Source organism: Lupinus angustifolius, chromosome LG06, assembly GCF_001865875.1.
Source record: "Lupinus angustifolius cultivar Tanjil chromosome LG06, LupAngTanjil_v1.0, whole genome shotgun sequence".
In the NCBI taxonomy this organism is placed as follows: Eukaryota; Viridiplantae; Streptophyta; class Magnoliopsida; order Fabales; family Fabaceae; genus Lupinus; species Lupinus angustifolius.
Genome location: NC_032014.1, coordinates 26,977,074 through 26,990,019, shown reverse-complemented (window position 1 = coordinate 26,990,019; position 12,946 = coordinate 26,977,074). Strand labels below are relative to the sequence as shown.

At 33.4% G+C, this 12,946-nt stretch overlaps 1 pseudogene; it reads right to left on the bottom strand.

The window, feature by feature from the left end:
• Window positions 7,081-12,946, bottom strand: part of LOC109350569 — a 9,770-nt pseudogene continuing 3,904 nt past the window's right edge.

Below are 12,946 nucleotides of genomic sequence, written 5' to 3'. Positions count from 1 at the left end.
AATAATTCTACAAAAATATAAACAAGACATTTAACGAGTCTATATTATATATTGGTTAAATTTAGTTTGTGGAAAATATAGGGCTAGAAAATATCACGCATTAGTTGATACTAGAGCAAATATAACAACGACAAAATGTAATTTTTTGCTACCAGAGCTATGGAAAAAACTAAAGAACCCATAAAGAATGAGTACAGAAGGGCGAGAAATACACATTATGAAATTAGGAGCTACAGATATACCTATTCAAATAGGACAATATGAGTTAAAGATCAATATGTTATACCAATTTAATGAAAACACATGTGAATACTATTAGGATTAGATTCCTTGCAAAAATTACATGCCGCTAGAAATAAATACTAAAGTATTAACGTTAACCAAATCATGTAAACATAGGGCTTATGGCATAAGAATAACCAGACCCTATAGGAGAAAGGATGAGAAATTCCAAAAGAAACATAGTACAGAAGAAGTTCAGTTTTTACCAAACAATAGTACAAAGATTAGAACAAAGACAATAGAACAATGATTAGAAGATAACTATAGTGAAAACCCATTAGTCCATTGGGAAAAATCTAGGCCTATAGCCAAAATAGAATTAAATGATTATATCAAAGAAATAAATTGTATGCCTTATCCTTGGACAGAGAGGGACAAACAAGAATTCATAATGCACATAAATGAAATGAAAAATATGGGCTAAGAAGAGAAAGTAGATCAGAATATTCATCGTCAGCTATGATAGTAATAAAGCACAGTGAAGAAAAAAGAGGGAAGTCAAGGTTGGTTATAAAATTATACAAAACTAAATAAGTTAGCCGTTAGAAATAGGTATCCCATACATAAGATAGAATTATTCTTCAATCTAATAAGAGGGAAGAGGATATTTAGCAAATTTGATTGCAAATCGGGGGTTTTCGAAATAAAGTTAGGAGAAGAGAGTAAGAAATATACTGCTTTTAGTACATCTGAAGGACTTTACGAGTGGAACGTATTACCAATGGGATTCCATAATAGTCCAAGTATATTCCAAGAATATGTTTCAAAGTTATTATTACCATTAAGGGAATTTGCAGTAATTTATATAGATGATATCTTAATATTCTCATATAACCAAGAGGTTCATGAGATTCATCTAAAAAGGTTTATGGATCTAGTAGAACAAAAAGGGCTAGATATATTGTCCAAAAGGCAGAATTAAGAAAAACTAGGATAGGATTTTTAGGACAAATTATATCACAAGATGGAGTAGAACTACAAGAACACATAAGCAAAAAAGTGAAAGATTTTCCTAGAATTACAAAGAAGAAAGAATTGTGTTCATTCTTGGGATTAGTGAACCAGACAAGGAATTATATTCCAAAATTGTCAAAATTGACAGCAAAAATATCTAAGTTAGCTGGGGAAAAGAGTAGATGGGTAATAGATGATAATACAGAAAGTATAATAGACCAAATTAAAAAATTGTGTCAACATTTGCCTAAATTGTGTATACCAATTTCAGGCTAATGTAAGATGATTTATCTATACAGATGCATCAGAGAATTATTGGGGAGTGACATTGTACCATGAGAATGAAAGAAAAGAAGAAGTAATAACAAGATATTGTAGTGAAAAATTTAATGATAGTCAAAGCAAATACCACTCCACTTGGAGTTTGTAGCAATAATTAAGGATATAGAAAAATTCGAGTTGTTTATAGTAAATACAAAATTTCTAATTAGGACAGATAATACTCAAGTGAACACTGGTTAGATAAAGGAATAAAAACCAATAGATTGACAAATAAAATGCTCATGAAGTGGCAAAGTGATTTAGCTCACTATGATTATGAAATTGAATATATAAAAGGAAATAACAATTTAGTTGGAGATTATTTGAGTAGAATAGGAGAAAATTACTAACGATTTTGTTTCAGATGGCAGAAAATCTTAATATGGAGAATTCGACTATGCATAATACAAATTCCACTATGCAGAACACAAATATCCAAGGAGCTACAGGAGGAACAACAAATTTATATATGTCTCTCAACGACAAAATAGATAGAAGACTCAGTAATACGGAATTGAATATCTAATTAGTCCATGCCCAGTTAACTACAACTATTGAAAAATTAACGGCCTCATTTAATGAGAGTATCCAAAACACTACACTATCACTATCAGATAGCAAATCACAACTACCAAAACAAAACAAAACAACCAAAGAAGTAGACACCCAAACTCACTTTAAGGAGTCGACATCACCACAACAATTATTAACTTCAAACCAAATAGTGCCATTAGCAGAAATAGTAAGAACCCAACAAACAGAAAATGAAATAATATTTGTCTCAAGTAGTTCTAGTAATGTTATCCCGTGACCAAAACCCAAAAAAGACCACCACCCCGTACCAACTTTAACACCATTGAACAATACGACTATTTGAGACTATTATTAAGAAAATTAAATTGTCTCGGACTTTCAACGCCAACTATTAAATATATATCCCATTATGCATTTAAAAATGCAATTATTTATTCGGGAGTAAGTCCAGAGTTAGTAAAAACATTATTCGGTTATGGGTTGATCCAAACTATCTATCCGTCAAATAATATGTATGAATTATCACTATTGCCAAAGTCAGTTCAGGAAGCAGCAAAACATTATTTCAATATTGTAACTCAAAATAAAGTGTATGTCAGATGTTATTCTACTAAAGCAACAGTAACCCCTGATAAATTTTATCCCCTGATAAATTTTATCCCCCAATAAATCTTATCAGATTTAGGACTACAACTGCCTCGTTCGAATATGAGCAAGAAACAAAGTTATTTAATGAAGACCATGACGATTTTGAATACAAGCTCCATACCATCAGGTCCCACGAGTTAGAAATAAATTTCAAAGAAATACTGAGAACTTTGAAAGACAACAAGGAAGAGCAATGGGTCTATTTCACTGGACCAACTATGTGTATCTACTCAGTAGGAAGAAGATCAAGAGGAGCCCCATAATTCAACAGTTGGTACAATAAAATTCGAACAAATATGATGAATTTACCACCAAGAATAAAAAGTTAGCATGCCAACTATTGTCTGAATATCCAGAGCACAGGTGCCCAATATGTGTAGAAAGAGAAAACACTATTGAAAGTGCAATGTGTCAAGATAGCACTTAGCTTGCCTATGTTTTGATGAAGACAAAGGAATTAGTGAAAGCTTAAAGATATCTCAACAAATCAACATGCCAAAGATTCAAGAGCTTCATGTCTAAACTAGAGTCTTAGATATGTGTCTTAGTTATTGAGTCTAGGTTAGGTAAACCTAGATGCAAATCTCACAAGTTCTAAAAACTATCCATCTAGATTATTATATGTTCATGCATTAATCATACATGTTATTTGTGCATTTTAGGCATAACATGATGGTAAAACATGTATAGTTGATAAGCATAACATATAGGTAGTTTACCATTTAATATCTTAACTGAAAATATGTCAGTTAATCGATTAAGTAAGGCTTTAATCGATTAATGTGAAAACAGTTCAAATCAGTTTCAACATATAACAGAAAAATAGAATGCAGTTATTCTTAACAGCCTGTTAATCGATTAACAGGGCACTTAATCAATTAACTAGGCATAAAATAGCTTTTCTATATAAACTGTGTTTTTACACCATGCTTCATACATACATTCATTCATTTTTAGAATTGCTAGGTTGCATATTTTCGTGCTCATTGTATGTCATATAGGCAGAGAGAATTGCATGTGATAATAGTGAGAGATAGTATCATGCTTAGGGATGAAAATGTCATCCATTGCATGTGATTAAATCTGTTCATCATTCTATCTTATCTTGCATGATTCTTTCATTTCTTTTAGAGATTTCTTAGGGTAGAAATTACATGTTTTTCATGATTCTGATCTTATACATATTCATAATAATTTGTGAGATTTGTATAGGGTTTATAGCTTGTTTTAATTATAATATTTGAGTTATTTTGTGCTTCACTTTACTCTGTTTTTGTTGTATTTTTGTAACAAGGAAAGTCGCATCTTGGTGTCGTACCACCAACGAGATACAGAGAGTCTTCACCAATACTTGGAGGTCTTGAGTTTAGAACATACTCTTGGCTGGGGCTGGATCATAGGAAAGGTTTTTCTAGGCATTAGGTAAGGTCAAACCAAGGTAGAGGTTCTGGGAATTTAAGAAGGTAGTGTTCAAGGTCTTGTAATTGGAAGTGTGTATGTAGTATACATTGGCTTCAATTTTAGTGAAGAAAATCTTCCAAGATCGGAAGGGGAGGACTGGATGTAGTTTTATAGTGGACCACAAATCGAACCAGTATAAAAACCTTGTTGCAGGCTGTTTCTTACCCTTATCTCTTTACTGTTTTAAGTTGTTTTTAATTGCTATTGTAGCTGATAATTTGAATATAGTAACTCTGACATATAAAGATCATTTATGTTCAAATATATCTGTTGAATCATTTATGTATAATCTGTGAGTGGTTGTGTAATCGAGCTATTCAGCGACTGTCATTTTTGTGTGATTTAATCGATTAAGGTAGTCCTTTAATCGATTAACTGGGTGATTTTCTAGAATAGGGCTTTGGTGCGAATAGTGGTAAGTGGGAACCGCAACACCTATTCAATCCCTTCCCCCTTCTAGGTGTATTCGACCACTGATACCTAACAACTATTGACTATCAAGAACCATCAACTAATATCAACATTCTCGAGTAAAGCAACTCATGGCTGAGATAATTATGGAACAGTACAAAGAACTATGACTAGGAGGCTGAAAAGGCACATGGAGGACTGAAAAAGTGAACATTAAGTTCTGGAAAAGTCTAAAAGATTCCCACTAAAATGGCAACAAGAAGTGACACCTCCTGCAGGGTCATATGTGAAGAACTAACTAGAGTCGGAGAAATGAAAACTAGGGGTGTAGAATAAACCATGGGTGGTTTTCCATCCACTATATAAACATGTACTACTCCCTTTGTAAGACACATCTATCTGAATCACAGAAATATTTCCTAGTAATTCTGAGTTATTTCTCTCCTTCCTTGTTATTTTATTAAAGTGTTATATTTAGTTTTCTTTCTTATACAAAAGCAAAATACACGTATAGAGTGTTTTACATAGCTTCTCTCCCATCCACCACCAACATCTAGAGGATTACAATTGAGGTATGATGAACTAAACTATTCTGGGAATTTTTTACATAGCTTCTCTCCCATCCACCACCAACATCTAGAGGATTGGGATTAAGGTATTTTGTTGAGATATTTGTTGGCTGAGTTGTTGATGGCTTGACCAAGTCTTGAACTATTTGAAGATTCACGAGTCTCTTTTGATTTCAAAATCCCCACAATTTGGAGAAGATAAGATAATGAACCAAGTCCTTTGCCAAATTATATCTATCTTCAAGCAACCGAATTTATCTTCAAGCAAGTTGAATAAAAACTTTACAATCTAATTTCCTTGATTATAGTCATGTCATCCCTAAGGCCATAAATAATCTATCTTCTCCTATTTTCATGCTAACCGAATCCTCAATGTTGGTTGGAGAAGATTTGATTATGCCATTTGAATTTTTATGACTCTAGCTTCAAATGCCACGTGACAAGCTTACCCTTGAACCTAGGTCAACTACTTGGTCTTGAAATATGGACCATGTTACAAATAAATCCCAACCCATATTACATGAATTAAATACTAAAACACTTGAATAAAAATAAACCTAAGACTATATGAGAATGCAATCTCATTTATTTGAATCAAATGCAAATAAAATAAAACTAAGTTGGAAGATACCCTAAGGACATAAATGTCCTTCTCACATACCCTCTCCTGGGTCAATTGTATCCTTTGAGACCTTAAGGATCCCTGCCTTGGCCTTGGCCCTAGTTGTAGGACCATCATGACTTTTCTTGCCCTTGGGATCAAAGGCTGCCCTAGGAGGGTTTACATCAGTTCCTTCTAAGACTCGGTCTATATATGATCGACACGTCGTCTTATGTAAGATATATATTTTATTCATGATCCCAAACAATGCATGTTGGTTTAGTAACCAGTACTTCTCAATAATGGTTCTAGCTCATATATAAATTATGAGTGATTTGTATCGGGATAAAAATGGAAAGGTAATTTGTATAATTTTACTAAGACTCATGGAGTAAGTGTAATTTACTTTTTTTTAATAAGAATGGGCCACATATCATTTGGTTGAGTTATTATGTTTTCCTTCTATGTATATGTCAAGTTCCAATGGTGAAGTGAAGCATGACCATTCGCTATTAGTTTCTGTCAAGTGCTTCTTAATTTGTCTTCTGGAGGGATATAAATGATAGAGAATAAAGTTGCTATTTGAAGAGATCATAGAGTACCTTCCAAACTGAAAATTTGAGAGGAGGCAATGAGCAAATGATTTTTAAATTTGTTTTATATATAAATAAAATGACAGTACATGTGACATGTGTGATATGTTTAACTCAGTCCACCGACCAGTAGATAGTTTCATAATTAGGGTCCTTGAAAGTTTAGAAACATCTGAACCCAATTAAAGGGTTGACAAAAATAAGAATAGACAAGTTTTTAAGAAAGAAATTTGTATGTATTAATATTATAAAAATTTAAAAGTTACTGCATAAAGTTATTTAAAGCTATATAAGAGATTGAGTATTAAGTTAATATATAGCTATATAAAGTTAAGGCTATAAGTTCTGTGATCGTTTGTATATCAACATCTCATTATAGACTTGCACAATATTTGTCCAATTGTTTTAGTTGCTTGAAGGCGCAAAATATTATATTTCATGAATATGTTAAGTGCAGGTTCAGCCATGAACTTGCACAATATTTGTCATACTTATAGATATCATGCGCTCATCATTTCATAGGGTTTAACCATGCTTGGATTCAACTATAAGTCCATGATTATGTATTACGAACTTGCTATTTTTGTTGTTATGATGTATGATGCTTGGTTAGAGTCAGGGTTGATTTCATCATCTTTTAGGATGTTATGAACCAAAGATAAACAATTTAAGTTATGAGAAAAAATATTGCAAGAGATTTGTGTGGTTACAGATGCAGAGTTTCATTCCAAAGCTCCAATTCACCTTCCCTTGATGCCTTATTCTCCAACACAAGTAGTGGGCTTAGATTCATCCAACAAAACAACCCTGCATTCCCCTCCAAGCAATATATCACAGCACTTCTCAACCCTTCAATGATCATTGTGTATCTCTTTCTCAACCTCTCTCTATTAGTCTTAATGTAGTTCTCAGTGAATATTTATCTGATAACATAGAAGCCAAAAGGTGTTGTGTTTGTGAGGAATTAAGAGTGAAACTTTACATTCTTCTAGCTGTAGTCACAACCTTATCATTGTATGAATAAATAGTGCCAACTCTAAAACCAGGAAGGCCAAGATCTTTGAGAGACTATAAACAATGTGAACTCTTCCATCATTTTTGTAATTTCTAGCCTCAAGGATTTCTGCTATGCTTATGAACTCTAAGGAGGAGGAGACTAAGCCTGAATAAATTTCATATGAGACAAGATGGATGTTCGTGAGAGTCACAAAGTCAAGAATCTCCTCAAGAACCTCGCATTACATTCTTTCACCCAAAGGGTTTGACGGGTTTGTGATCAGTACTCCCTTCACTTTAATGTTTATGGCTTCTGCTTCTTTGTATGCATCCTCTAATGCCCGAGGAGTTATCTGGAAATTGTTTAAATTGTCACAGTGGATTGGAACTATGTTTACTCCAGTTCTCCACCTTATATAGTTCCGCAAAATAAGGTTATTGTTTACTTTATACAGTTACCTGCCTTAAGGTCTATTTGTATGTCCTACAATTGTACATGCAATTATTTGTTTGAACCACCAAGCTATGTTGATATTATGTACTATAAAATTGTATATATTTCTAATTACATTGTCCTGTGAACTTGTGTTGGAAGATTGATGAGGAGAAGGGAAAAGGTTCTTCCTTATCTTCCAAGAAGACAGTTTCTGAGTGTTTAGAAAAAGAGGTATTGTAGTCCTACTTTGGCAGTAAAGCTTCCTTGTTTCTACTAGCTAACTTTGTTATGACATTTTTTATTTCACTCTTTGCATCTATTTTTTTATGAAGCATTTTTGCTTAAAAATAAACATAAACATGTGCATTGTTATCTAAAATCATTGTTGATATGAAAGATTTCAGATTGTATGTCTTATGTCTTAAATCCTTATGGTGCTTTGAGATTGCCTTGACTTGTTCATTAGGTAAGATATGCAAAAATAAGTGCTTGTTAGCCTAAAACAAGAAAGTGATGAAGAGTGTTTGGAATGGATAAGTTGTCTGCCTCTCTCAAAGTCAGTATAGGAATTTTATCTAATATTATAGTTTTGGTGGTTGTTGTTGAAAGAGTTTTCTTGCTACTTATTGTTTTATTAAGGGCAAGTTTTTGATTAATTTATTTAATGACAAGTTGATTCTTTGCTCATTATCTCGGCTTTGTTGAAATAAATTTTAACGTCGGTATAATGGTTTCAAGAATGTTCCTTTAATCAAAAATTTAGCTTTATTGAATTATTACCAATTTCATATCATATCAGCTTTGTTGGATTAATTTCAACGCCGGTATAAAGGTATGAATTTAGCAATTTAATACAAGTAATAATGAGTGATATTTATTTTCGTTTTCCTTTATTAACCAAACTACTTCCTTATGAAAGGTTGGTAAAAATAAATAAAGCAATAAATAAATGTTAGTTGTTGAATTTAAATGATAGAAAATAAATGACAGAAAGTAAAAGTTAGTAGTTAGATCACTCATTATAACTGTGTAATTTTCCTTTTCACAAAGATACAATTTATGAATTAAATTGCACTTTGATTCAAAGTTTCTTTCTTTGTCAACAACTAAAATTTATAAGTTAACACTTTACTATTTTACATTTGCATATCTTTCAAGATTCAATTGTAGTATAGTATATGGTTATAAAGGAATTGCCTATTAGAAATGTACTCATGCTTTGTATATTTTATCAAAAGTAAGAAAGTAACATATAAAGTTGTTTTTGTGATTTTATGATCTAAGAAACATGAAAAAGTAAAGAACTAACTATTTACAAATTCAAGAGGGTAAAATTGATTTGAAAGATGAAATTATTTCTTGACTCAATTGATTTTGAAAACATTACAAGTTATGTGTTATACTTTTGGTTAATTTCACACGTCATTTCTAAATCCTTCATCTAGTGTCCTAGAATAATAATATAATTTTCAAACCTTATGAAATACACTAAATGATAGTTAAGTGTCACTCGTCGGAGTAGGTTGTCATACCCTACTTCAGACTCCATTGACATCATTTAGTATTGAACATAAGTTGCTTAACATAGATGTTTGATGTGGCAGGTGAACTAAGGTGTAGGTTATACTTTTTAGTTCACTTGTCAACACTTTAAGAAGAAGCATTTTTGGATCTTTAAATCAAGTTTTAGGTGATCAAGCTAAAACTAAATTAAGAACTTCATAAGGAATCAAAGCTTAACCGAAAATTAATAACTTGCACGTATTGATTTCAAAAGATAATACAAAAGAATAGAAGAAATAAAATTACACCCTAATCCAAATCAATGTTTAGGAGTTTGAGTCATCTCTTCCACGGATGAGATGCTTTTGAAACTAAATGAGATTACAAAATTATACTTTTGTATCATATTTGCCATCTCCTTTCTCCTCTCAAATTCTAAGAAAAATTTACAAGAACTTACCTAGAACAAACTTAGAACCGAGGCTACAATATCTAGAGAGAAGAAGTGAAGAAGAAGAATGAAGAATGAAGTGATTTTTCAATTGAGTGATTTTTTTCAAATGGATGGAGAAGGGCCTTATTTATAGGAAAACCAAGGCACCACCTGACTCACTTGCCTGCCCGCGTCAGGCGCACCAAACCCTTCAGCATGGGTTGGTCCATAACCTAGCAGCTTAGTGTTGACTCACAAAGGCTAGTTGTGAGCTACTTGACCACGCTGTTGTGAGCTATTCTGAAAAGTGCTCATGATCCTAGTCAAGTGAGGTCATGCATGATGTCAAGGTTTCTTGGTGGTTAAGTCAAGTTTGACCCCTGCTAGGTCCATCTCGGGTAGCTGCTTATGTGGCCACGCTGAGTTGCTTGCTTGAGCAACTTGTCTTGCTCTGGCTAGGTGTGTGGTTCCAGCTGAGCGGTCCCAAGGTACACGATGAGCTGCCTGCTTCAACTGGTTGGCTTGTGTCAGTCTTGAGTCTGACCGTGTACGCTTGTGCTTGACCGAGCCAAGTTGGTGTCAGGTCAGCTAGGAGGTGCAACATGTCCATGCTAGGCTTCTTAGTGAGCAGCTTCATGTGTGCATCAAATTGGCCTATGTGGACACCTCCTTGCTTTACTATATTTTTTTTTATTTTTTTTCTTCTTCTTCATTTTTCCTAGAAACTTTGCACAAAGATTCGGAAACGAGGTGATCAAAAATATAAGATCAAAATGTAACAATTTATCTAAAAAGTATTGAATTAAGTTGGTTTTGCATGATTTACATCGAATAAGTACTACGAAAAGTGTATGAAAATTAAGTATTTTTGGCACTTATCAGTTGTCTGCCTTAGTTTGTTTCTTTACCCTCTAAGAATTTTATTTATTTGATTTTCTTTTGTTAAATTCCTGATATATAGCTTTTGTTAATGTTACTCAAAACTTTATTCAACTATTTTTTGTTTGCGTTGTATATTAAAGATAAATATACCAATTTTTCTGTTGCTTGTAGTCTGAATATCCAAAGTACACCCAATTGCTTCCAAAGAATTTGTAGGAGTCCTATAAAGGACAAATTCCAGCATGATGAAGAGTTACATTTGTTGAATCAAATGTTTAATATGAAGAAAAATAAGTTTGAACTTTTCTTACCTAGGATAGTATGGGGTTGGAATAAGTAAAGCATCTCCTTGGTTAGCAAGGATAAAAGTTAAGAGCTCATTGGTTGTAGTTGCACCTGTAGTGAGGACAACTCTGGCAGGGTGAAATTTTCCTCTCCCTTCTCTTATTTGTTCCATCTAAGAATTACAATTAGTGTGGGAAGGTGTAAATGAACAAGATACAAGAAAAAGATGGATCAAATAATGATGAAGATTGTGATAGATGTAGTGTTGTTGAAGAAGGGTGAATGTATGTCAAAGTTTAATATCCTATGTTATGTACTTGGCAACATAAAATAGTCTTTTTACAATTAGTGCTATACTTTTTGCATTATATCTTTAATAATTCATGTTATGAATAATTTATTATATATTTTGTTTCTTATTTTAATTCTCTGTGTGAGAAAATTGTGCTTGTAATTGGTTCAATATGAAGCATAAGAATTCAGGACTTGTAATGCTAGAAAAGTTGGGGACAACAAGGTGAAAACAATAGCAAAAATATCCAAAATATGCAGCAATAAACTAGTGACAATCAAGATAATGTTGAACCTGCCTATGTGAACATAAAAGTGGTTCATATATGAGGATCAAATAGAATAAGTTCATCATCAGTGGAATAGCTACATCATCAGTGGAATTGATCACAATTAATGCAACCATCATCAAGAGATTAAAAACGAGAAAAACAATGAAAATGAAACAAAACTTGTTGAGTGTAGTGAAAAGGATGAGAGTGTAGTGATTATGGTAGGTTATTTTACATTATAAGCTAACCATGCACTAGCTATTTATCCACCATTAATAATATATGATATTAAATGAGTATTCAAATACACATGATAACATTTCATATAATGGTATGTTGTTAGTTAGGTAGGCAAATGCATAATATCATTATGTCATTGATAAGCGCCAAACATACCTAAATTTCATACACTTTTATGTCACTTATCTTAAGCATAATTGAGAAAAACCAACTTAAAACAATACTTTTTGTATAAAATATCACAATCTTGTATATTTGTGTGTGTATTTCGTTTTTATGTATTTTCTAGGATTTAGAAAGAAGAAAAGAAGAGAAAAAAGACTCATGGTCAAAAATAAAAAGGAGTCAAAATCAAGGTGCTCAAGCAGGCAGCTGAGCGTGGACCAAGCCATGCTAAGCTGACCTGGACACCAGCCTGACCTGGACCAAGCTGCTCAAGCAATCAGCTGGGTAGACTTGCTAGGCCGCTCAGCCTAGCACCAGACTAGTCCTGACACGGTCAGAACTCAAGCTTGACACAGTCAAACACGAGCTTGGCACATGTCCAAGCTGCTCAACAAGAAGCTTAGCGGGGCAACCAAGCAGCTCAGCGGAGAACCAGACTCCTGCCCAGATCAGCAAGCACAGGCCACGTCCTAGTCAGCATGGTCAAAGCTGTTGAACAAGCAGCTTAGCGGTGCAACAGGTGTGCTAAGCGGTGTGCACCCAGACTTGACTTAGCCATCAAGCAAACCATGAAGTCACCAATGACCTTACCTCAAGTAGCCCACCATAGGCTTTCCAGAGTAGCTCACCATAGTTGGTTTCATAGCTCACAACTAGCTTTAATGAGTCAAGCATAAGGAGGTGACAAAGCTGCTTGATCAAGGGACCAAACCCATGCTAAAGGGTTTGGTCAGCTGCTTAGCGGGGCTGACAAGCAGGTCAACGGCCCAGAAGAATTTCTATAAATAGGGCACATTCCATTCGAATAAAATATATATCTCTCTCACATTTTCACTTACATTTTGCCTAGAAATTCTTCTCTGAAGTTCTCTCTTCTTGTTCTTAGCTCTTAGGAACTTTATTTAAGTAAGTTTTGTAATTCTAGTTTATAATTCAAGAGGAGAAAAGGAGGAGGCAAATGAGATGCAAAAATCAATTTTGTAATCTCATTTGGAACTCAAAGCATCCAATCCTTGGATGGATGGCTCATGCTCCTAACAATTTCTTTTGAATATGGTTATGTATTTCT